This window comes from Pongo pygmaeus, chromosome 9, assembly GCF_028885625.2.
Source record: "Pongo pygmaeus isolate AG05252 chromosome 9, NHGRI_mPonPyg2-v2.0_pri, whole genome shotgun sequence".
NCBI lineage: Eukaryota > Metazoa > Chordata > Mammalia > Primates > Hominidae > Pongo > Pongo pygmaeus.
In genome coordinates, this window is record NC_072382.2 from 112,006,811 (window position 1) to 112,032,562 (window position 25,752).

The 25,752-nt window shown below is 42.8% G+C and overlaps 1 long non-coding RNA gene across 3 annotated transcripts in view; it reads left to right on the forward strand.

Annotated features, from left to right (window-relative positions):
* The first annotated feature begins 5,964 nt into the window (after window positions 1-5,964).
* Window positions 5,965-25,752, forward strand: part of LOC129008513 (uncharacterized) — a 76,786-nt gene continuing 56,998 nt past the window's right edge. For all 3 annotated transcript variants that reach the window (XR_010127633.1, XR_008492562.2, XR_010127634.1), the window contains exons 1-2: window positions 5,965-6,080; window positions 8,894-8,981. This is a non-coding gene — a long non-coding RNA (uncharacterized LOC129008513). The remainder of the gene's footprint in view (window positions 6,081-8,893; window positions 8,982-25,752) is intronic.

The following is a 25,752-nucleotide window of genomic DNA, read 5'->3' on the forward strand; positions in this document are numbered from 1 at the left end:
GGATTTTTCTTCCTTTTTAATAGAAGCATACAAAGCTATAAATTTTCCTCTAAGCCTACCTTAGCTACAGCCCATAAATTTTGACATGTTGTGTATTCATTTTTACTCAGTTTAATATATTTTAATTTTTTCCTTGTGATTTATCCTTTGACAAGATTATTTAGAAGTGTGTTGCTTAATCCCCTAAACTTCTATCTATTATTGATTTATAATTTGATTTCATTGTGGTTAGAGAACATAGGGTGAATGATTTCCATCATTTTCAATTTATCAGGACTTGCTGTATATACTAGTATATGATCTCTACTATAAAGAATGTTCCGCCAGGCGCGGTGGCTCACGCCTGTAATCCCAGCACTTTGGGAGGCCGAGGCGGGCAGATCACGAGGTCAGGAGATCGAGACCATCCTGGTTAACACGGTGAGACCCCGTCTCTACTAAAAATACAAAAAATTGGCCGGGCATGGCGGCAGGCGCCTGTAGTCCCAGCTGCTCGGGAGGCTGAGGCAGGAGAATGGCGTGAACCCGGGAGGCAGAGCTTGCAGTGAGCTGAGATCGTACCACTGCACTCCAGCCTGGGTGACAGAGCGAGACTCTGTCTCAAAAAAAAAAAAGAATTTTCCGTGTGTGCTTTAGCTAGCTCTGGTAGAAAGTGAGATTCAGCTTATATCCTCATCTCCCCTCAAACACCAAAATAAATATTTGATACATAAAAAACGAAATTTTACAAAGTACAAAAAAAGAGAGATTTGAAGTAATTAAGATGAACTGAACATGTACATTTTCTCTTTTCTTCTTAAATCCTATCTTAAAAACGAACCTAAGCACCTCCAAGGAGAAGGTAAAACAAGAAAATAAAATTATTTTCACCTGTGAGTTCCAGAAAGATTTAGGCATGTAGTCAGTCCCCAGTAACCTTTGAAAATAAGGGCATAAGATTGGGCTGAAAATAGAAGGGTTGGTTGGAAGGAGCAGTTAGTCCAGTCAGACCTCCTCTTCCGTCCTATGACCTGTCCCTTACTTCTGTAGAAAACTGGAGCAAAGTTTACTCTCTGGGGAAGTTGAACCAGAGAGGCTTTGAACTCTGGAAGACTAGACACATTGGGGGATAGCCATCACCATACTGAAAAGTGGGAGTGTCAAATTAAACTCTTTTTTTTTTTTTTTTTTTTTTTGAGATGGAGTTTCACTCTTGTTGCCCAGGCTGGAGTGCAATGGCACGATCTCGGCTCACCGCAACCTCTGCCTCCCAGGTTCAAGCGATTCTTCTGCTTCAGCCTCCTGAGTAGCTGGGATTATAGGCATGTGCCACCACACCTGGCTAATTTTTCATATTTTTAGTAGAGATGGGGTTTCTCCATGTTGGTCAGGCTGGTCTCAAACTCCCAACTTCAGGCGATCCGCCTGCCTCGGCCTCCCAAAGTGCTGGGATTACAGGCATGAGCCACTGTGCCTGGCCTTAAAGTCTTAATAATAAACAGTGGGATCTCCCAGAGGTCTTACAGGCAGGCTTGTATTATAGACCTCCAAAGTTTGGAGGATTTCTCGCTTGTGAAACTGATGAGCCCAAAACAAAGGCCCTTTATATGCTGATACATAGAGGAGGTTGCCCAAAGAAACAGCTGCATCTCTGCTCAAGTAATTTGTTGTGAGGCCCCTTCATTCAAAACCCCCTCTGCACATAGGACTTTCCATCAGCTATTTCTTTCCTTTAGGAATTATTCTTCAGCAAGTCTTAACAATTTCTTGCAAAATATTATTTATTTTAGTGATGACTTAAAGCCTGGGCTCTGGGGCATTGCTCTGCCTTTCTCATCCATTGAAAGGGTTAGTGAAGAAACATCATTTATTAAGACTGGGTCTATGGTCAGCCCAATGTTGGCAGATCCGCACCTCCACCTTTGCACAGGCTGATACAGATTTTGTTAGCTGAAAAGAGCCAATGCTTCAGAAGAATCTAATAGTTAATTTGACTTCGCATTATAGATCATGCTCTTCTTATCAACTCCAAGGTGTCTCACTTGTAATCTAAGAATTTTCAAGATACAGTTTAGTTTTTAAAATAAGTAATCCATTCCTCATGCAGAAATATAATCAACTGGTGCAAAAAAGTATCCTCAAACTTGAGCAGCCTCATCTTCTTGGAAGAAAGAAACAGAAGTTATCCTGCGCTTCTATTATTCAGGGAAAAAACAGACAATAGAAAATGAAGGCTGCGGAGATGACAGTGGAGGATGATGGTGGGCCAGCACTGGTGGGGTCTGTGGCTGCTGCTAAGGAGACGGAGGTTGAGAAGATGGCACTCCAGACAATGACTAAGGAGATGACGGCAGATGTGATCACAATAGACCCAATGGCTGCTGAAGCAGAGGTAGCAGAGACAACCTGTATGATGGGTGGTCTAACATGGTGCCTCCTCTGTGGTGAATCTGAAACGGGAAAATTTCCCTCATTTCCCTCGAAGAGCGAGCTATGGGGGTGTGGCTCACTTCTTCCGTGCCCCACTCCTCAAACTTCTAGGGGAAGCATGCAGACAGGCAGGTCGTGGGGCTTACATCTCAAGGCAGCAGCGTCTAGGGTTGAGTATTTACAGCTCCTGAAGCCCCAGTGGGCGTGTGTTACAGTGCGTTCTTCCAGTTTAGCCATCCGCAGGTGGCTTGTGTTACTCAGCTCAATTAGACCCCTGTCTTATCGCAAGGACAGAGGGCTTTCTGTATCCCAGGATTCTTGCCTTAGTGTACCGGAAAAATCGGATGACACGTGGGCTTGGAGGATGGGTGCAAAGTTTTGTATTGAGTGGTGGTAGCTCTCAGTGAGGTGGTCGGGGAGGCCACAAGTGGGATAGAGTGGGAAGGTACTTTTCCCCTGGAGTCGGCCACCCAGAGTCTGGGCTCTCCTCCCAACACCCTGGCCAAACTCCACATCGTTCTGCCACTCAATGGCCTGTCAGCGTCTGCAGGTACTTGTTGGTGTGCTCTTCCGCAGGTGTGTTCCTCTTGACATCCAGCCGCTTGTGTCTCTGCCCACTAGGGTCTCGGGGTTTTTATAGGCACAGGATGGGGATGTGGCCCAAATCCAACATTTGAGCACTGAAAACAGAAATGCCTGTCCTCACCTAGGTCCGTGGGCACAGGCCCGGGGGTGGAGCCCTAGCCGAGGACCTGCCCTTCTCCTGTCCCATTTCAAATCCAATGGTGACAGCAGGTGAAGTGGCTGCAGCCCAAGGACAACAGGCCTTATTATTGATGGGGAGGCAGCAGCTGCTGGTGAGGAGGAGATGACAAAGTTGATGTGGCCATGGATAACTGGAGGTGGGAGGTAAATGAGTTTTCTGCAATAATCAATGAGATCGTCCTTCACATCCCAAGGGGACCATAGTGGCAAGTAGAAAGAAAAACCACTGCAATCTATAGAATTAGCCATTCATCGTCATTCTGAATTGCGGACTGAGCTCTACACACACTTCGAGAGAAAGAGGCTCGTTAATTCAAGGTGTTAATAGGTGAGCAGCCCCTTTCATGGCCCAGGAAAGCTAGAAAATAGAAACCAGTAACTGGTTGCTAGAAACAAGAACCACAGATCCATATGTCATTAAAACATCAGAGCTCCAGCCTTTGGGTTCCCTTTCTTGGTTATTCAAGAAGGCAGTTCCCATCTTGAATTCCCATGGGTGTAACTAGGATTGCTGTCCACTTGGGGGTGGGCATATAGAGATAAGGAGAGAGACTGTTGATCGGGAGTGAGGACTCTGTGACAGAGCCAATCAGCTCAGAAGAGGCTGGTAACCTCCATGTTCTCTGATGCTTTGATACTGTTTTCTCTGTGTCACTGACCAGCTCCTCATTGAGCAAATACCAAATAGAAAATGAAATCTCGTATTTGAGAACAATCACACATAAGAAATGAAAATAGATATGAAATAAAAGTGTCTATTTTTAATAAACACTTTTTTAATCACACACAAACAAAGGTATTTTGCCTGGATATTCATGAAACTGAAAAGTAGATTCTTTTATTTAGAATTTAGAACAGAATGACTTTGCTATCACTACATAAATAAATGTTTAAACTACACCTAACTGGCCGGGTGCAGCGGCTCATGCCTGTAATCCCAGCACTTTGGGAGGTCAAGGCAGGTGAATCACCTGAGGTCAGGAGTTCGAGACCAGCCTGGCCGACATGGTGAAAACCCATCTCTACTAAAAAATATATAAAAATTAGCTGGGTGTGGTGGTGGGTGCCTGTAATCCCAGTTACTCGTGAGGCTGAGGCAGGAGAATCGCTTGAACCCAGGAGGCAGATGTTGCAGTGAGCTGAGATCACGCCACTACACTCCAGCCTAAGTGAGAGTGAGACTTCGTCTCAAAAAAATACTAATAATAAAAGAAAATAAAAATAATAATAAAATAAACTACACATTAACACAATCCAAAAAAATGACACTTTACCACACACCCAATAGGATAGCTACTATAAAAAAAAAAGTGTTGACAAAGATGTGGAGGAATTGGAACTCATTTTTTTTGGTTCTTTTTTTCGAGACGGAGTCTCACACTGTCACCCAGGTTAGAGTGCAATGGCACGATCTCAGCTCACTGCGACCTCCACCTCCCGGGTTCAAGAGATTCTCCTGCCTAACCTCCCGAGTAGCTGAAATTACAGGCATACAACATCCAGCTAATTTTTTGTATTTTCAGTAGAGATGAGGTTTCATTATGTTACCCAGGCTGGTCTCAAACTCCTGACCTTGTGATCCACTCACCTTGGCCTCCCAAAGTGAGCCACCACACCCAGCCCAGGAATTAGAACTCTTGTGCACTGTTGGTGGGAATGTAAAGTAACAGCTGGTGATTTTTCAAAATTAAAAGTAGAATTACTACATAATCCAGCAATTTCATTCCTAGATAAATACTCAGAAGAATTGAAAACAGAGTTTTAAAGAGGTATTTGTACACCAAAATTCATAGCAGCATTATTCATATTAGCCAAAAAGTGGAAGAAACCCATGTCCACCAGTGAATGAATGGATAAATGAAATGTGATATATACATACAATGGAATATTATTCACCTTTAGAAAAGAAAATCCCATTATATGCTACAATATAGATGAAACTTGAGGGCATTATGATAAGTGAAATAAGCCAGAAACAAAATGACCAATATTGTATGATTCCACTTATATGAGATATTCAGAGTAGTCAAATTCATGGAGACAGAAAGGAGAGTAGTGGTTGCCAGGGGCTGGGGAGAGGGGAAATGAGAAGTTATTGTTTAATAGGCATACAGTTTCAGTTTGGCAAGATGAAAAAGTTCTGCAAATTGGTTTCACAACAATGTGAATATACTTAACACTACGGGATGGTACACTTAAAATGGTTAAGATGAAAAAATTTGTATTTTAAATATCTATATATATTTACCATGATTAAAAATAAAAATAAAAATAAAAATAAATTACCCCGGCTGGGCGCGGTGGCTCACGCCTGTAATCCCAGCACTTTGGGAGGCAAAGGCGGGCCTATCATGAGGTCAGGAGATTGAGACCATCTGGCTAACAGGGTGAAACCCCGTCTCTACTAAAAATACAAAAAATTAGCCGGGCGTGGTGGTGGGCGCCTGTAGTTCCAGCTACTCGGGAGGCTGAGGCAGGAGAATGGTGTGAACCTGGGAGGCGGAGCTTGCAGTGAGCTGAGATTGCACCACTGCACTCCAGCCTGGGCAACAGAGCGAGACTCCGTCTCAAAAAAAAAAAAAAAAAAAAGAAGACCCCGTGAACAATTATCAAACATGAGATAAGGTGTGTGTTTATGAGTGTATTTGTGGTCACACTGATGTTTCATACTGTGTCTATCAAGTTGATTATGTGAGTAATTTCTCACACCTGCACAGGAAGTTGACTCCTCCCCTCACTTCCCCTCCCCTCCCCTTCCTTCCCTTCGTTGTGTTACAGTCGGGTCTTTGTTCTTAGAGCTCCGAAGATGGTGGCGGCCTGCTCCCAAGGTGGCAGCAAGACTTTTGTTCTCTCACCTGGGGTTCTTGGCCTCCTGGATTCCAAGGAATGGAACTTTGGGCCATGCGGTGAGTGTTGTGGTTCTATTAGAAACCGTGGGTCACGGAAGAGAACTGTGGAACCCAGTGACTAGTGTTCAGCTGGATTAGGACGAACCTGGGCACTTAGCCGTGCAGGAGCAATAGTGAGCCTGTAGCCCGATCGGGAGTGGCAATGGGTGCCTCGCTGGATCAGAAGTGCAGCGGACACCCTGCCCGATCCAGAGGGGTGGAAGTCAGTGGCAGGTCTGTGACAGCGGCATTCAGCAGTGGTGGACGGCAAGCAAAAGCTCAGCTCGAGCCAGAACAAACACATACCAGAAGAGTGTGCAGCTGCAAGATTTAATAGTGTGAAAACAGAACTCCCATACAATGGAAAGGGACCAAAAGGGGGTTGCCACTCCCTGCTCGAATGCCTAGGTTTATATCCTGATCATTGTCCCTCCCTTTGTGCTCTCAGGCGATATATGATTTGACTATTTCTTTACCTCCTGCTTTCAGCCTAATTTGTATTTTAGTGAGCCCTCTTTACTACCTGATTGGTTGGGTGTGAGCTGAGTTACAAGCCCCATGTTTAAAGGTGGGTGCAGTCACCTTCCCCAGCTAGGCTTAGGAATCCTTAGCCTAGGAAATACAGCTAGTCCTGTCTCTCACTTTCTTTCCTTCCTTCCTTCTTTCTCTCTTTCTTTCTTTCTTTCTTTCTTTTCTTTCTTTCTTTCTTTTCTTTCTTCCTTCCTTCCTTCCTTCCTTCCTTCCTTCCTTCCTTCTCTCCTTCCCTTTCTTCCTTCCCTCCTTCCCTTTCTTCCTTTCTCTCTTTCTCTTTTTTTTTTTGAAACGTCTTACTCTGTCATACAGGCTGGAGTGCAGTGCCCTGATGGTGGCTAACTGCAGCCTCAATCTCCCAGGCTCAAGCGATCCTCCCACCTAAGCCTCCCTAGTAGCTGGGAAAATAGGAAAATACCACCATTCCCAGCTAATTTTTTTGTAGAGACAAGGTTTTACCATGTGCCCAGGCTCAGGTCTTGAACTCTTGAGCTCAAGTGATCCACTTGCTTCTGCCTTCCAAAGTGCTGGGATTACAGGTGTGAGCCACAACACCCAGCCCAGGCTTTTCTATACATCCTCTGAAATCTAGGTGAAGGCTGCCAAGTGTTCTTCACTCTGGCATTCTGTGCATCTATAGGCTTGACATCACATGGAAGCCACCAAGGCTTACAGTTTACATTCCCTAAAGTGGCAGCCTAACCTGTACCTGGGCCCCTTTGAGCTAAGGCTGTAATTAGAGTGACTGGGATGCGGGAAGGAGTGTCCTGAGGCTGCACAAGGCAGTGGGGCCCTGAACCTGACCCGCAAAATCATTCAGTCCTCCTAGTCCTCAGAGCTTATGATGGGAGGGGCTGCTGCAGAGATCTGTGAAATGCCTTTGAGGCATTTTCTCAATTGTCTTAGATATTAGCACCTGGCTGTCTTTTAATTATGCAAACATGTCTAGCAAGTGGTCACTCCACAGCTTGCTTAAATTTCTCTCTTGAAAAAGCTTTTTCTTTCTCTGTCACATGGCTAGGCTGCAAATTTTCTAAACTTTTATGCTCTGATCCCTGTTTAAATATAATTTCCAGCTTTAAGTCATTTATTTGTTTCCACATCTGAATATAGACTGTTAGAAGCAGCCATAACACCTCTTGAACACTTTGCTGCTTAGAAATTTCTTCTGTCGGTTGGGAGTGCTGTAATCCCAGCACTTTGGGAGTCCAAGGCAGGAGGGTCACCTGAGGTCACGGGTTCAAGACCAGCCTGACCAACATGGAGAAACCTCGTCTCTACTAAAAATACAAAAATTAGCCAGGTATAATGGCACATGCCCGTAATCCCAGCTACTCAGGAGGCTGAGGCAGGAGAATCACTTGAACCCAGGAGGCAGATGTTGCAGTGAGCCGAGATCATGCCACTGCACTCCAGCCTGGGCAACAAGAGCAAGACTCTGTCTCCAAAAAAAAAAAAAAAAAGAAATTTCTTCTGCTAGATACCCTAAATCATCACTATGAAGTTCAGACTTCCACAGATTCCCAGGGCATGAACAGAGTGCAGCCAAGCTCTTTGCTAAGGCATAACATGTCTGATCTTTGCTCTAGTTTCCAGTAAGTTCTTCATTCCCTCTGAGACCTCCTCAGCCTGGACTTTATTGTCCATGTCACTATCAGTATTTTGGTCACAACCATTTAACCAGTCTCTAAGAAGTTCTAAACTTTCCCTCATCTTCCTGTCTTCTTCTGAGCCCTCTGAACTCTCCTAATCTCGCTTGTTACTCAGCTCCAAAGTTTCTTCCACATTTTTGGGTATCTTTATAGCAATACTCCACTCCTGGTACCAATTTTCTGTGTTAGGCCATCCTTGCACTCCTATAAAGAAATAACTGAGACTGAGTAATTTATAAGCAAAGAGATTTATTTGGCTCATAGTTCTGCAGGCTTTACCAGAAATAGAGCAGCATCTGCTTCTGGGGAGGCCTCAGGAAGCTTATAATCATGGCAGAAGGCAAAGGGGGAGCAGGAACATCACATGCTGAAAGCAGGAGCAAGACAGAGAGTTGTGGGGGAGGTGCAGAGGTGCCACACATTTCTAAATGACCAGATCTCATGAGAACGCACTATCACAAAGATAGGACCAAACCATGAGGAACCCACTCCTATGATACAAACACCTTCCATGAGGCCTCACCTCCAGCTTTTTCATTACAATTCAAAATGAGATTTGGGCAGAGACAAATATCCAAATGATATCACCCTCTTAGTAGTTAAATACCTTATATTAACAATTTATTCTTTTAAATTTCCCTCGTTCAGATTACTGTTGTGATTACTGTCTCCTGACTGGACCCTGACTGCTATAGAATTGGTACCTGAAAGTGTCACAGAAGACAGATTCTAAAAGGTGGGTTTTGGGATTGGGTGAAATGTTGAGGTTTTTGCCGATGGGAATTAGATGCTAGTAACCCATGCACGCAGCAACATTGCAATTAAGCTATCACCTCTGGTTAATTGCAATTAAATGCTAATTAGGTAACTGTTGTGGGAGCTTATACAGCTGCTGCACTTGACCATTATAGATTCTTCCAAGTGTGTTGGAGTGCTTAGAGAAAGAAAAAATGACAAGCTCAAGTCCTTTAACTCTTAGATAAAATGATGGTCTTAGAATCATACAACTTCTATGGCAGCAGTAAAGTATCTCATTTCTTGTAATGATAGGGCTAATGCTGAAAATCAAACATAAAACTTACATTGCAGAATTACAGCATTAGTTGAATTCACAGCTCTACCAAGTATCTCATGTGAGAGTTAGGGTATTCATTGGGAAATAATGGCTCCTTGAAACTTGAGATGAGAACATCTGATTGGATTCAGATTAGCCTGAGAATCTCGGACTCCTGAGACACTAAGCCTCCCTTACCAGTAGAAGTACCTTTCCTTCCTATATTGAGATGTCTAGCTTTCCTGTGATAATCTCAGTGGGGCATGCATTGAAAAAGGATATCCTTTCTTCCCAAGCACAAGTACCCTCTATTTCCATCAGCCCCATAACTACAGCTGAGTGTCAGCATGCTTATAGTACCAGAATAACTGGATGGTAGTAGGTTATACACCTAAAGAATTGCAAGGTTTTGTGAATATGTGTCAACAGAAACTGAAGAATATGTATGAAAATAGATTCTAAAGGTATTAGATCAGCAGTCCCCAACCTTTATGGTACCAGGGACTGGTTTCGTGGAAGATAATTTTTCCATGGACAAATGGAGGGGTGGGGATGGTGGATGGTTTTGGGATGAAACTATTCTACCTCAGATCATCAGGCATTAGATTCTCATAAGGATCATGCAACCTAGATCCCTTGCATGTATAGTTCACAATAAGGTTCATGCTTCTATAAGAATCTAATGCTGCTGCTGATCTGACAGGAGGTGGAGCTCAGGCAGTAATGCTTGCCTGCCTGTTGCTCACCTCCTGCTGTGCTGCCCAGTTCCCAAGAGGCCACAGACCAGTACCAGTCCATGGCCTGGGGGGTTGGGAACCCTTGGATTAGACCAAAGAGGGCAGAATATCAAAATGGGTTAAATGATATGATATGGTTGCTCTTACTAGAGATTTCAGATTTAATGTATTAGCTCATGCAGCTGTAGGTGTCTCTAATAGCATGCTTGATGGATTTACTAAAACGTGGACTGACTGGACTGACTGGTGGTCTGTGTCAATGAGGTTGATGTCAGAGTTTCCCTAGCATGATGTAGAAAAGGGAACCCAGAGGCTTAGGAAGATAGGAAGTTTGGAAATGGGTTTATTTATTTATTTAATTTTTAAAACTTAAAAATTTTTTTTGAGACAGAGTTTTGCTCTTGTCTCCCAGGCAGGAGAGCAATGGTGTGATCTCGGCTCACTGCAACCTCCACCTCCAGTGTTCAAGTGATTCTCCTGCCTCAGCCTCCCAAGTAGCTGGGATTACAGGCACACACCACCATGCCTGGCTAATTTTTTTGTATTTTAAGTAGAAATGGGGTTTTGCCATGTTGGCCAGGCTGGTCTTGAACTCTTGACCTCAAGTGATCTGCCCGCTTCAGCCTCCCAAGTTGCTGGAATTACAGGTGTGAACCACCGTGTCCTGCAGAAATGGGTTTATTATGTGCAACTGCATGCCTACCCTTCAATCACAGCCCTTTTAAGTCTTGACACACTTCCAGGGTTACCTGTACCCCAGTTTGAAGGCCACTGCTTGAGTTTGACAGCAACTCAAGAGGGATGATACAAGATCAAGAGGGATGATGCAAGATCTAGAGAGGTTTTCTTGTTTTTGCTTTAAACCAAAAGACTTAAATATGTTAAAGATCTGGGTAGAAGTCAATAGACAGGGAAAATGAAAATCTAGGCATGAGAATACACACACACACACACACACACACACATGCACACACACACACACACACACACGACAGCAACTGTCTAAAAATATGGTCCTGAGGATCCTATGTGAATGTGGCAGGGTTATATCTCCAGGAATTCACTTGTTGGTTTGTTTTCTTACCCCCTTCCCTTCCATTCTCTCACTAGGGAGGACACTTTATTTCTCCTCCCCAGAGCACTATGATGGCCATGAGTTACTTACTTTGTGAGCAGAAACAAAAGCTCAAAGAAGAAAACTGTGGAAGCTTTAACTTCCAGGACCTATATAAGACTCTGGCTGGGCAAGAGTGGAGGAAGATAGGTAGAAAATTAGGTTAGAAAAGATGAAGAAAGAAGGATGTTTTCAGTCCACGAAAGCAGACTGAAAACAGCTTCTTGCCCCTAACCACCCAGTGCTCCAATATCCCACCCAGTCCTCCCCTCTGTCTGCTCTCTATCTATGATTAACCTACCTTGTAGCATTCTCATGCTCTAGTAAGTCTCTTCCTTTAGACACCCTGTGGTAGGGGTGATGTATCCCCCTCCAAGTTGGGATGGAAAGACCCAACTGGAAATTTCCCTATGTACTGGGCCAAAGTGGACATAGAACCTTGATGCTTGTGTAGGCCATACCATTTTTTTTCGATAATTGACACTGCTAGTCTTTTTTTTTTGAGACAGAGTCTCACTGTGTTGCCTAGGCTGGAGTGCAGTGGTGCCGTCTCAGCTCACGGCAACCTCTGCCTCCTGGGTTCAAGCGATTCTCCTGCCTCAGCCTACTGAGTAGCTGGGATTACAGGCATGTACCATCACACACAGCTAATTTTTGTATTTTTAGTAGAGGCAGGGTTTCACCATACTGGTCAGACTGGTCTCGAACTCCTAACCTTGTGTTCCGCCCGCCTCGGTCTCCCAAAGTGCTGGGATTACAGGCGTGAGCCACCGCGCCCGGCTGACACTGCTAGTCTTTATGCACAGAAACAAATTATTTACCTCTTGAGTGCCTATCTATAGGGTTTTTTTTTTTAATTATACTTTTAAGTTTTGGGGTACATGTGCAGAACTTGAAGATTTGTTACATAGGTATACACATGCCATGGTGGTTTGCTACACCCATCAACCCGCCATCTACATTAGGTATTTCTCCTAATGCTATCCCTCCCCTAACCCCCAACCCCCAACAGGCCACGGTGTGTGATATTTCTCTCCCTGTGTCCATGTGTTCTCACTATTCAACTCCCACTTATGAGTGAGAATATACGGTGTTTGGTTTTCTGTTCTTGTGTTAGTTTGCTGAGGAGTGACTATCTATAGGTTTTGAGTTGTTTTTAGAAATAGTAATTGGGTAGGACTGATGATTGGGCTCAAGAGGTAAAATTTAAAACATGGACCTTATGAGAATTATATGTATGACTTTGGCCTCATTTATACACACACTCCACAAAATGGAAACGACATAAAACAAGAAACCCACTTACTTCTGGGCAGCTTATAGGGGCATTGATTTAGGACATGGAGTTTTAAATATATATTATATAAATACCTTTTTTGATACATATTACATTTATAGTCAGACTGACAGATTATACAGAGATCTGCAAAAGCAACAGGAGAACAAACAAATGTGTAAATGTAAAAGAATGTGAGTTACATATTTTCAAACACTGTGCCATTACAAATAAGGTCTGTAAGGAGCTGTATACTTGCTACCTCAAATATATTCCAGAGAAATGATCCTGCCTTTGAGGAACACAGAGGCTGATCATGAGAGACCATTGGCTCTCCCTTCAAGGCATCATTGCCTTTTTGTCATATTGTGCTTCTTGGTGGCGGTTCAAAGAATAAATGCTGGCCAGGCATGGTGGCTCATACCTGTGATCCTAGCACTTTGGGCAGCCGAGGCGGGAGGATCACTTGAGCCTGAGAGTTCAAGACCAGCCTGAGCAAAACAATGAAACGCTATCTCTACAAAAAATATTTTTTAAAAAAATCAGCTGCGTGTGGTGCCATGCACCTGTAGTCCCAGCTACTTGGGAGGCTGAAATGGTAGGATTGCTTGAGCCCCAGGAGGTTAAGACTGCAGTGAGCCAAGGTAGCTCACACCACTGCACTCTAGCCTGGGCAACAAAGCAGACGCTGTCTCTAAAAAGAAAAAGGGGCTGGGTGTGGTGGCTCATGTCTGTGATCTCAGCACTTTGAGAAGCCAAGGTGGGCGGATTCCTTGAGCCCAGAAGTTTGAGGTCAGCCTGGGCAACAGAGTGAGACCCTGTCTCTAAAAAAATAAAAAATTAGCCATGCATGGTGGCGCATTCCTGGAGTCCCAGCTACTTGGGAGGCTGAAGTAGGAAGATACTTGAGCCCAGGAAGTTGACACCGCATAATCACACTACTGCACTCCAGCTGAGCAGCAGAGTAAAACCCTGTCTCAAAGGAAACAAAATTAATAAAAAGAAAAAAGAAAATAAAAACAAATGCCATAAATTTGGAAAGAATGCTGAAATATCTAAATTGCTAAAGGTCTAAAAGTAGATTCTCAGACTTTCAGGACTCTTAAAATGCTCCTGATCTGTTTAACTAAATTTTAGTTTAATACTTAAGCCCTTTTTATGGAATTTGGTACCAACATATAACTAGGCTATAAATGAAGGTCTAATCAATACAGACCACCAAATCCATATGTTTTGAATCATTTTTATAGTTAGTGGCAGTACAAAAGGGTTGTAAAGTTTGAACTTTATATAAATACTTGAATATAAATATTGTGAACATATATACAAGTGTAAAAATATAAAAACATTTTCCTAAAGAGGAAAAATGGTCAACTGTGCATTAAGCCATTTTAATATGTGTTTACATTGAAAAAGAGACATTTTTGATATTTTGATATCAGTTTTTATCTTCTATGAAGCCTGTTCTAGAGTCTTTTGGATGATGTAATGGTTTTTGGATGATGTAATAGTTTTTCTTATACAGCTTTAGGAAAATTTTTCATTAACTCTAGAAAGAAACAGACTGTTCCATACTTGGATCTATGTTAAAAAAATGAAGAGCTCTGGCATAAATGAAGGTAAATATAATTTCCTCATTTTTAACTGCCCTGAAAGACAACTGATTTTCCTTTTTTTTTTTTTTTTTTTAGACGGAGTCTTGCTCTATCACCCAGGCTGGAGTGCAGTGGCACAATCTCGGCTCACTACAACCTCTGCCTCCCGGGTTCCAAGTGATTCTCCTGCCTCAGCCTCCTGAGTAGTTGGGATTACAGGCATGGCCTACCACGCCCTGCTAATTTTTTTTTTTGAGACAGAGTTTTGCTCTTGTTGCCCAAGGAGTGCAATGGCGCGATCTTGGCTCACCGCAACCTCCGCCTCTCAGGTTCAAGCGATTCTCCTGCCTCAGGCTCCCGAGTAGCTGGAATTACAGGCATGTACCACCACGCCCGGCTAATTTTGTATTTTTAGTAGAGATGGGGTTTCTCCATGTTGGTCAGGCTGTTCTTGAACTCCTGACCTCAGGTGATCGGCCTGCCTTGGCCTCCCAATGTGCTGGGATTACAGGTGTGAGCTACCGTGCCTGGCCTATTTTTTTTTTTTTTTTTGTCTTTAGTAGAGACGAGGTTTCACCATGTTGGCCAGGCTCGTCTCGAACTCCTGACCTCGTGATCTCCCCGCCTTGGCCTCCCAAAGTGCTGGGATCACAGGCATGAGGGCATGAGCCACGGTGCCCGGCCTAAAGATAACTGATTTTCTAAAACAAAAGTCAATCGTATCAATGCATTTGTTTTTATAGCATATATGAAAGTGTTCATGGACCTCATGCAAGAAAGAATTCAGGGCCGGGCGTGGTGGCTCATGCCTGTAATCCCAGCACTTTGGGAGGCCGAGGCGGGCGGATCACAAGGTCAGGAGATGGAGACCATCCTGGCTAACAGGGTGAAACCCCGTCTCTACTAAAAATACAGAAAATTAGCCGGGTGTGGTGGCACACGCCTGTAGTCCCAGCTACTAGGGAGGCTGAGGCAGAAGAATGGTGTGAACCCGGCAGGCGGAGCTTGCAGTGAGCGGAGATCGCACCACTGCACTCCAGCCTGGGCAACAGAGCCAGACTCCGTCTCAAAAAAAAAGAAAGAAAGAATTCAAGGTGAGCCCATAGAGTAAAGTGAAAGCAAGTTTATTAAGAAAGTAAAGAAGCAAAAGAATGGCTATTCCATAGGCAGAGCAGCAGCATAGGCTGCTCAACTAATTATACTTACAGTTGTTTCTTTATTATATGCTAAACAAGGAGTGAGTTATTCATGAGTTTTCCAGGAAAGGGGTGGGCAATCCCCGGAGCTGAGGGTTTCACTCCTTTTTACACCACACAGGGTAACTTCCTGACATTGCCATGGCATTTGTAAACTGTCATGGTGTTGCTGGGAGTGTCTCTTAGCATGCTAATGCCTTATAATTAGAGTATAATGAACAGTCAGAATGACCAGAGGTCACTTTCGGCACCATCTTGGTTTTAGTGGGATTTGGCCAGCTTCTTTATCACATGCTGTTTTATCAGCAAGGTCTTTGTGACCTATATCTTGTGCTGACCTCCTATCTTATCCTGTGATGAAGAATGCCTAACCTCTTGGGAATGCAGCCTAGTAGGTTTCAGCCTTATTTTACCCAGCCCCTATTCACTATAGAGTCACTGTGATTCCAATGTCTCTGACAAAAGTAAAATATATGATAACATAACACAGAGGCTGAAAGGCCTATACTGTTGCTGGGTTCTCATGCAACACATGAAGTGGTATAATATTACTTGAAGATAGACTGTGATGGATTAAAGATGTATATTTTAAACCCTAGGTTAAGCACTAAAAATGTATGTGAATGAAGTATAAATAGTGAGCCAATAATAAAGATGAAATGGACTCATTAAAAATACCCAAATAATCCAAAACAATATAGAAATAGAGGAGAGAGGAATCACAGAACCAAAAAAAAAAAAAAAAAAGAAAAAAAACATTACAAAAAATTAAGGCTGAGCACAGTGGCTCATGCCTGTAATCCCAACAATGTGGGAGGCTGAGGTGGGAGGATCACTTGAGGCCAGGGTTTAAGACCAACTTCAGCAACATAGGAAAATCCCATCTCTACCAAAAACAAAAACAAAAAAGTAAAAGAATCAAAGAACAGATGGAATAAATGGAAAATGACTACGAGATGGTAGATTTTAATTCAACCATATCAATAATTACAAAGTAGTCTAAATATACCAATTAAATGACAGAAATTATCACTTGGATAAAACTCAAGATTGAATTTTTTAAAAAAGCTCAAGAATATACTGTCTACAAGAAACCCATTTCAAATGTTAAGATATAACTAGGTTAAAAAAAATCTAGCCTAATCCCCTGTTTATTAGCATCGACAAAACGTCTAATATTAGGCATTACTGCCATCTCTTCTCCACCCACAATTAGACTGCACAAAAATATAAGAGCCTCCAAGGTAAACAGGAGACCCAGTCCTTGATCTCCATAGTAGCCAGAGTTTCACTTGCTCCTTCTATTACTACATGATGCTGTTTTCACTTCCTTCTCATTTGTCTTTGAGCTTTGTTGCATTGGGTAGGAAGAGAAACGTTCTTTTTTTTTTTGAGACGGAGTTTTGCTCTTGTTGCCCAGGCTGGAGTGCAATGGCATAATCTCAGCTCACCGCAGCCTCCACCTCCAGGGTTCAAAGCGATTCTCCTGCCTCAGCCTCCCGAGTAGCTGGGATTACAGGCGCCCGCCACCATGCCCGGCTAAGTTTGTATTTTTAGTAGAGATGGGATTTCTACATGTTGGTCAGGCTGGTCTTGAACTCCCAACTTCAGGTGATCCACCCACATCGGCCTCCCAAAGTGTTGGGATTACAGGCATGAGCCACTGTGCCTGGCCTGAGAAACGTTCTTTACGACGATCTCTTCTACTGACCACAGACTCAGCTACAGGGAACCCTACCTTTATTACCAGGGCTGCAGTGCTTGGTGACATAGATAACACCCATCTGAGGTCCTACCTTTTCACAGCTCCACTATTTGTAGAATATAATAGTTCTCCATCCTTCCCAGTCTCTAAACTCTTAGATAATTCAGCTCTATCCTCCTCTTAGCCTCAATGGAAAAACAAAAGTGTCTTAACTTTTCAGTGGTGATTAAGAAGCCCCAGGCTTCAGCTTAAAAAGCTCTGGCTTTTCTCTTTAAAGGGGACTGCTGTGTGGTGGTAAGGAAGTGCCTGTGCATCAGTTAGACTTGCATTCACAGGCAAATAACAGAAAAACCACCTGTAGTCCCTCAACCACATAGAGGTTTAATTTTCTTCACTGAAGTCTGTCTGTAGATAGCTGCTGACCTTGGTTCTACAATTTGGTGATGTCAGAGTCCATGTATCTGTGCTTGTCCTGACTTTTCTCTCATGGGTACAAGATGACACTGTTGATTCAGCCATCAATTCTGCATTCAAGAGAAAAGGAAGTGGGTGAAGGAGAACACAAACCTTATGTGTTCTTTCTTCAGGGAAGCAGAAGTTTTTTCCGAACCTGATCTTCCTTGATCATGTTAAATGAAAAACTTCGGTTGCATTACATTTAAAAGAGCTTAATTGGACAATGAACGATTTGCATATCGGGCAGCCTCCTGAGCCAGAGTAAGCTCAAAGACTCCAGTGCAGCCACGTGGTAGAAGAAGATTTTTGGACAGAAAAAGGCAAGTGATATACAGAAAATGGAAGTGAGGTACAAAAACAGCTGGATTGGTTACAGGTTGGCATTTGCCTTATTAGAACACAGTTTGAATGCTCAGCAGTGTATGAGTGGTTGAAGAATGGCTGCTGGGATTGGCTGAGACTCAGCTATTATTACAGACACATACTCCTAAATTAGGTGTTCAATCTTGTCTACCTACTAAGTTAGGTTACTGTCCATTCACAAGCGCTCAAATATGGAAGCACAGAGTCATTCTCAGGCCATATTTGGTTCACTTTAACAATCATCAGGTCTCATGATGTCCCATGGGCCAGAACTGGGTCCCAGGGCCATCTCTAGATGCAAGGAAAAACAGAAAAGCAAGTATTCTGCTTTTCAGGCTGTATAGTGGGAGGCATAAATGGATAAGAGGTTTGGGACTGGCTTTGAGTAGCTGTTCAACATTATCTTTCATAATCCCTTGTTCCTTCCTGATGAGTAGAAAACAAGGCAGAGTTAATGTCTCAAACATAATAATGCTGGTACTTGGGTCAGAGCAGCGTATTACATACATATGTCCAGGCACTGCAAATAAGAACCACTGTACTCCAGCAGGTCACAAAAAAAGAGAACAGAACGAGTTGTGCATCCGAAATGGGGAAAGTAGTCAGAGGACAAGAAGTATTAGAAGGAATGGGAGTGAAAAGGGGAAGAATCACAGAGACTTTGGCCTAAAGAAGCATAAACAAAGTAACAGCCTGAGGGCTTGGGACCCCAAGGCCCAATTCAGGAGCACAAAGGGAAGAAACTTCAGAGGCTGTGCTGTACCCTGGGCACCACATTTGTCAGCACCACCAAGAGCATCCTCTGCAGGCTGCTCATACCTAGCTGGGCAGGATTTGAGTAATTATGAGGGCCAAGTTGGTGAATACTGCTTTCTGTGTTTTTGGTGTTACCTTATGCCTGGACTGGAGTGGAAACACACAAGTAACACAATTAAATCTGATGTATCAATAAAGTTGTATTTGACATATATATAGTTTCTTTATGATTTTGAAGAAAAACATACTTTACATAAATAAGAACTGTCTAGTCATTGAAAGGTCACTGGAAATAAAAACACAGAAGACAGGGAAATGAAAATAAACTCTCCACTAAATTGCATATTACAATTCCATAAATTCCAATTCTTTTTTTTTTTGGAGACAGAGTCTCCCTCTGTTGCCCAGACTGGAGTGCAGTAGTACGATGATCTTGGCTCACTGCCACCTCTACCTCCTGGGTTCAAGTGATTCTCCTGCCTCAGCCTCCTGAGTAGCTGGGACTACAGGCGTGTGCCACCACACCTGGCTAATTTTTGTATTTTTGGTAGAGATGGGGTTTCACCATGTTGGCCAGGCTGATCTCGAACTCCTGACCTCAGGTGATCCACCCGCCTGGGCCTCCTGAAGTGCTGGGATTACAGGTGTGAGCCACTGTGCTTTGCCCAATTCTTTTTATGCTATCAATTAATTAAATTTGCTTTCATCACATAGGCTCAAATCATTAGGAATTATACTTGTGTGTGAGTACACATGAATACATTCTCACATCCACACAACAAAATCTTTTTCTTTCCCCCTTTTCTCTTACCAAATAATTTATGCATTCAATAAATGTTTATAGAGCACCTACCGTTTCCTCTTATACCTTTCCTACTTCCTATACTGTAGACCTTATGGGAGTCATGATCAGAATTATAGGTGTTGGTTAGGGTTGAGGAGATATGAGAGAACACATATCCACTCTGGATAGATATGCAGACACTTCTCTCTCTCTCTCTCTTTTTTTTTCCCCCTTTTTTTTTCCCCCTCCAGTCTCAGCTCCTGGAAGCAGAGATCAGTAATACATTAGAAAGATCAATTACATGTCTAGCTCTATCACTATCATGCTGGGTATATCACAAGACTTCTCTATCTTATTGCCTTTTAACTAAGACAAAACTGGTATTAGTCTTTTCTGTTTCCTTCTCTTTTCTTTTTTGAGATGGAGTCTTGCTCTGTCGCCCAGGCTGGAGTGCAGTGGTGCAATCTCGGCTCATTGCAAGCTCCGCCTCCTGGGTTCACACCATTCTTAGCCTCCTGAGTAGCTGGGACTACAGGCGCCCACCACCACGCCTGGTTAATTTTTTTGTATTTTTAGTAGAGATGGGGTATCACCGTGTTAGCCAGGACGGTCTCGATCTCCTGACCTCGTGATCTACCCGCCTCGGCCTCCCAAAGTGCTGGGATTACAGGTGTGAGCCACCACACATGGCTCCTTTTCTTTACATCTTTCTTGTCCAACTACCTAACAGATCTGTTCCACAGATAAATGAGATTTTGCTGGTCAAATTTCTCTGGGAAAAAGCAAAATCAAACTATGCACAAAAAAATTTTTCTTCAATAAAACTTTCTTTTTTTATTAAAAATTTTTTTTTTGTGGGGGCTGGGTGCAGTGGCTCACTCCTATAATTCCGGTACTTTGGGAGGCTGAGGCAAATGAATCATTTGAGCCCAGGAGTTCAAGACCAGCCTGGGCAACATAGACCCTGTCTCTATAAAAAATAATAATAATAAATAAATGAATACAAATAATTAATTTTGTTTTTGTAGTGTCTCCCTGTGTTGCCCAGGCTGGTCTCAAACTCCTAGGTTCAAGCAATCCTCCAACATCATCCTCCCAAAGTGCTGGAATTACAGGTGTGAGCTTCTGCACCTGGCCTCGATAAAGCTTTTATGCCTACCTTCAATAGGTCCACTCAGAATGAGGGGTGTGCAACTGTCTTGAGAGTGTTACAGAACTCTGCTATCTACATTTGTGTAGCTGAAGTTTTCATTTCCAAAAAGTTTACCAGAAGGCATAACTTTCTTCACTCCCTTTAATGATACCAATCTAGGTTAGTTCCGTATCTGATATGCTATTGCAGTTTTCCCTTATACCCTCATTACATTCATTTACACAACTTGTAGTTGATGAGTACTTACTTACAATTGCCAGGCACTCCTCCTTGTTCTAGGCATGGGAGACAAGAGTGAATGAGACAAAAGTTCTTGTCCTCTTGAATCTTACATCCTAATAAGAGAGACATGTAGTAAACACACACACACACACACGCGTGTGCACAATGTCAGAGGGCAATAAGAAAGAAAATAAAGCAGGCCAAGAGGACAGAGAGAAAGAGGTAGAGGCAGTGCTGTTTTAGACTGCGTAATAAAAGCAGGCCTCCCTGAAAAGTTAACATTTGAATGGAGATATGTGTAAACTGAAGAAGAGAGCCATGATGATATTGAGGTGAGCAATATTCTAGGCAGAGGGACACAAATGCCAAGTTCCCAACGTGGGAAAGTACAGAGAAAACTCAAGGAATAGTAAGACGAGTTAGGAGGGCAGGTGATGCAAAGCCTTACGTGCCATGGTAAGGATTGTACCCTAAGTGTGATGAGAAGCCATTGAAAAGATACAAACAAGGAAATGACATGATCTCATTGATGAAGCTCTCTCTGCTGTATGGAGAATAAAACAAAAGAGTGGAATCCAAAAGATCATTTGAGAATCTACGGGAAAGATCCGAATGTAGAAAATGGTGCCTTGAACTGAGATAGTAGTGATGAAGGTAGTGGGAGAGAGATGGTAAAATTGTGATATAGGTTGCAAGTAAATCCAGTGGGATTTCCTGGTAAGTTGAACATGGACTAGGAAAGAAAGAAAAGTTATGAACAATTCCAGGATTTTTGGCCTGATCAGCTGAGTTAGTAGAGGTTCCATTTGGTATGGTTTGGCCGTGTCCCCACCCAGATCTCATTTTGAATTCCCATGTGTTGTGGGAGGGACCCCGTGAGAGGTAATTGAATCATGGGGGCAGGCCTTTCCCATGCTGTTCTCATAATAGTGAATAAGTCTCATGAGATCTGATGGTTTTGTAAGGGGGAGTTTCCCTGTACTAACTCTCTCTTTGCCTGCTGCCCTTCATGTAAGACGTGACTTGTTCCTCCTTGTCTTCCGCCATGATTGTGAGGCCTCCCCAGTCATGTGGAACTGTAAGTCCATTAAACCCCTTTTCCTGTATAAATTACCCAATTTTGGGTATGTCTTTATCAGCAGTGTGAAAACGGACTAATACACGTTTAATAAAATATAGAACACTGGGACAGCAGTAGATTTGTGACAAGTGGAGAAGGAAATTCAGAGTTCAGTTTGGAACATGTTTAGTTTGAGATGCCCATTGGCTGACTGAGAGGAGATGTTGAGTAGGCAGATAAAGATGTGTCAAATTTAGGCTACGCTGAAAATATGAATTTAAGACTCTTAAGCATCTAAACCCACAGAATTGCAAGTCAGTTGAAGAAATGTTTAGAAAAGGAGGGTGTAATCTACTGTATTAACTACTTTTTTTTTTTTTTTTTTTTTTTTGAGACGGAGTCTGGCTCTGTCGCCCAGGCTGGAGTGCAGTGGTGCGATCTCCGCTTACTGCAAGCTCTGCCTCCTGGATTCATGCCATTCTCCTGCCTCAGCCTCCCGAGTAGCTGGGACTACAGGCACCCGCCACCACGCCCGGCTAATTTTTTGTATTTTTAGTAGAGACGGGGTTTCACCGTGTTAGCCAGGATGGTCTTGATTTCCTGACCTGGTGATCCACCCGCCTTGGCCTCTCAAAGTGCTGGAATTACAGGCGTGAGCCACTGCGCCCGGCCTGTATTAACTACTTTTAAGAAGCTAAGATTGACCAAAATCTGACCAGTAGATTCAGCCCTATGAAGGTCAGCAGTGACGTTGAGAAGAATAGATTCAGCCGAGGACTGGGGTCAAAACCCTCAGAATTTTGATTAGACGTCCATTCTATGAAGATCTGTTTGTATCAGTCTCCCCAGCTTGTATTGTAAATTTTATGGAAGTAAGGATGTCTATTTTAGTCATCATTTTATCTTGATTTTTTGGTCTCAGTGCCTGGCACATAGCAAATGCTCCATAATTATTTGTGGAATATTCCATTCTTTTCAGATAATTTCAAAGGAATTGATTGTGAGGATTTCTTTTGAGGTTGTAGAGTGAGGATTCAGTGGTGATTTTAAGGGGATGGGAAAGTGATTTATAACATCATCAAAGAACCACTCTTCTATTTTATCTTAAGAAATATTCACTTTTAAAATTTCAAATGGTGTAAGTGTTTCAAGGCAATGTCAGCATGTACAAGAAACATCTGAAATGGCTGGGCGCCATGGCTCACGCCTGTAATCACAGCGCTTTGGGAGGTTGAGGCTGGTGGATCACCTGAGGTCAGGAGTTTGAAACCAGCCTGGCCAACATGGTGAAACCCCATCTCTACTAATAATAGAAAAGTTAGCTGGATGTGGTGGTGCACACCTGTAATCCCAGCTACTCGGGAGGCTGAGGCAGGAGAATGGTTGAACCCAGGAGGCAGAGGTTGCAGTGAGCCAAGATTGCACCATTGCACTCCAGCCTGGGCAACAGAGTGAGACTGTCACCAAAAAAAAAAGAAAAAAAAAAAAAAAAAAGGAAGTGAGGGACCGGTCATAGAACAGAAGAGGAGGTCTGAGTGGACAAACTGCTCCTTTCAACCAACCCTCCTATTTTCAGCCCAGTCTTATGCCCCTGTCTTCAAAGGTGTTTTCTCAAAAAAAAAAAAAAAAATCTTATATTTGGTAACCTGAGATTTAGAAATACATGCATGTTGTAACTATTACTTGGTGTGTAAAGAATTAACTTTGAGAGAAGCCATGAGAAGGAAATAGAATTTCCTCTTAGGTTGTTTTCTTGAAAGAGGAAACCAAAATGTGTCAGTGTTTCAAGAGCTGGTCCTGTACCTTTGAGTATATTTCCTGTGCCTGCTCACTGAATTAGGCAATAGTATTGATTTTAGGAAAGGTAAGAGCTAAGATTACCCATTTGTTCATATTAGCTCAGATTCTCCCTTTGCCTAACTTCCTGGAAGCACATTCAATATCATGAAAAATGTGGCAATTTTTTCACAGATCATTAAGGAACATTTGGTAAATTACTGCTTTAGTGCATAAAATAGCCTGCACTATCCCAAAAGTTTTAATGTAGCTTTCCGGTGGTACATAATTTGCTCTGAGTATGTGGATTGAAAATCTGGCTCAGTGAACAGAAAAGTAGACTGAGTAGCCACATGCCCAGTGGAATCATAATTAAGATTAGGCCAACCAGACACAGATGATTGGAATATACTCAGGAGGAAATAGGGACATTTGAAGAGGTCACAGAACTTCTGTCATGTTAAATACACTCCTGACAATGACAGAGGATAAAAATTGGCTTCCTGAGGAAAGGGAGAAGCATAATTGAGAAACAAAAAAGAATAATGAACATTTCTCAGAATTCTGAGAAACGGGTTTTGGTGGGTTAGAGTTGGCTGCTATTGCTGTTGCTTCTTCTTCTTCTTTTTCTTTCTTTCTTTTTTTTTTTTTTAAAACAGTCTTGCTCTGTCTCCCAGGCTGGAGTGCAATGGCATGATCTCAGCTCACTGCAACCTCCACCTCCTAGGTTCAAGCAATTCTCCTGTCTCAGCTTCCTGAAGAGCTGGGATTACATGCGCACCACCACACCTGCCTAATTTTTGTATTTTTAGTAGAGATGGGGTTTCCCTGTGTTGGCCATGGTCTCAAACTCCTGACCTCACATGATCCATCCATCTCGCCTTCTCAAAGTGCTGGGATTACAAGCGTGAGCCACCGCACCTGGCCTGAGTTGGCTTCTTTACTGCAACCTGTTTTATCAGCAAACCATGTTTTGTGCCGACCTCCTATCTCATTCTGTGACTTCGAATGCTATTAATATGCAGTGTGTTTACCATGCACATTATCATACCTAGGGAAAATGTTAGGAAATGGAAGAAGAACTTGGTCTGTGAGTGATTGAAGATTTTAACAAAAATGGAAACTGTGACATACAGCAATAGTACTGAACTGCTCCAAGCCTTCATTATCCCTGAAGCTGCAAAGCCTGGAAACTGCACTAAAGACTCTCGTGTGCTCATGCACCTTCCTCCTGCCCTTAGAACAGAAAAGGGAGAGGAGAGTCACACGGTCACAGCCAAAGGTAGAAAAGGGCCAATTGGTTGTTACTCTCATCTTTTTGGCCTCACAGGCCTGGAAGCTGACTTGACCTTTCCCTCTTAAATGTTGGATCTGAAAAATGGTTATATTTTACATGTTCTAGAAGACAGAATTAGCTCTGGCTCTAAGTACTTGTGAATATAAGCTTTAGTTATTCAGAGTAAGGTAAACCTAGAGGATTATTTGTTCCATTTAAAGTCTATGCCTGAAAGTGTACTCATTCTCAATGTTATTGCCACCTCTGACACTGGCGATTCATTAGTTTAGTCTTCAGCATCCCTGAGCACCTACTATGTGCTGGTTGGTCTTTGTGCCAAGGGTTTTAAAGGTAAATCTGGGTCAAGTGCAGTGGCTTATGTCTGTAATCTCAGCACTTTGGGAGGCCAAGGCAGGAAGATTGATTAAGCCCAAAACTTCGAGACCAGCTTAGGCAACATAGTGAGACCCCATCTCTACCAAAAAAAAAAAAAAAAAAAAAAAAAAAAAAAGCCAGGAATGTTGTCTTGTGTCTGTAGTACTATTATAGGAAATGGGTCCAGATCCAGACCCCAAGAGAAGGTTCTTGAATCTTGCACAAGAAGAAATTCAGGGCAAGTCCACAGTACAAAGCAAAATCAAGTTTATTAAGAAAGTAAAGGAATAAAAGAATGGCTACTCTATAGATGGCAATGTTCCCGAGAACTGTTGGTTGCCTGTTTTTATGGCTATTTCTTGATTATATGCTAAACAACAGGTGGATTATTCATGCCTCCCCTTTTTAGACCATATAGGGTAACATCCTGACATTGCCATGGCATTTGTGTACTGTCATGGTGCTTGTGGGAGAGTAGCAGTGAGGACAACCAGAGGTCACTCTCATCGCCATCTTGGTTTTGGTGGGTTAGAGTTGGCTTCTTTTTTTGTTTGTTTGTTTGAGACAAAGTCTCGCTCTTTCACCCAGGCTGGAGTGCAATGGCACAAT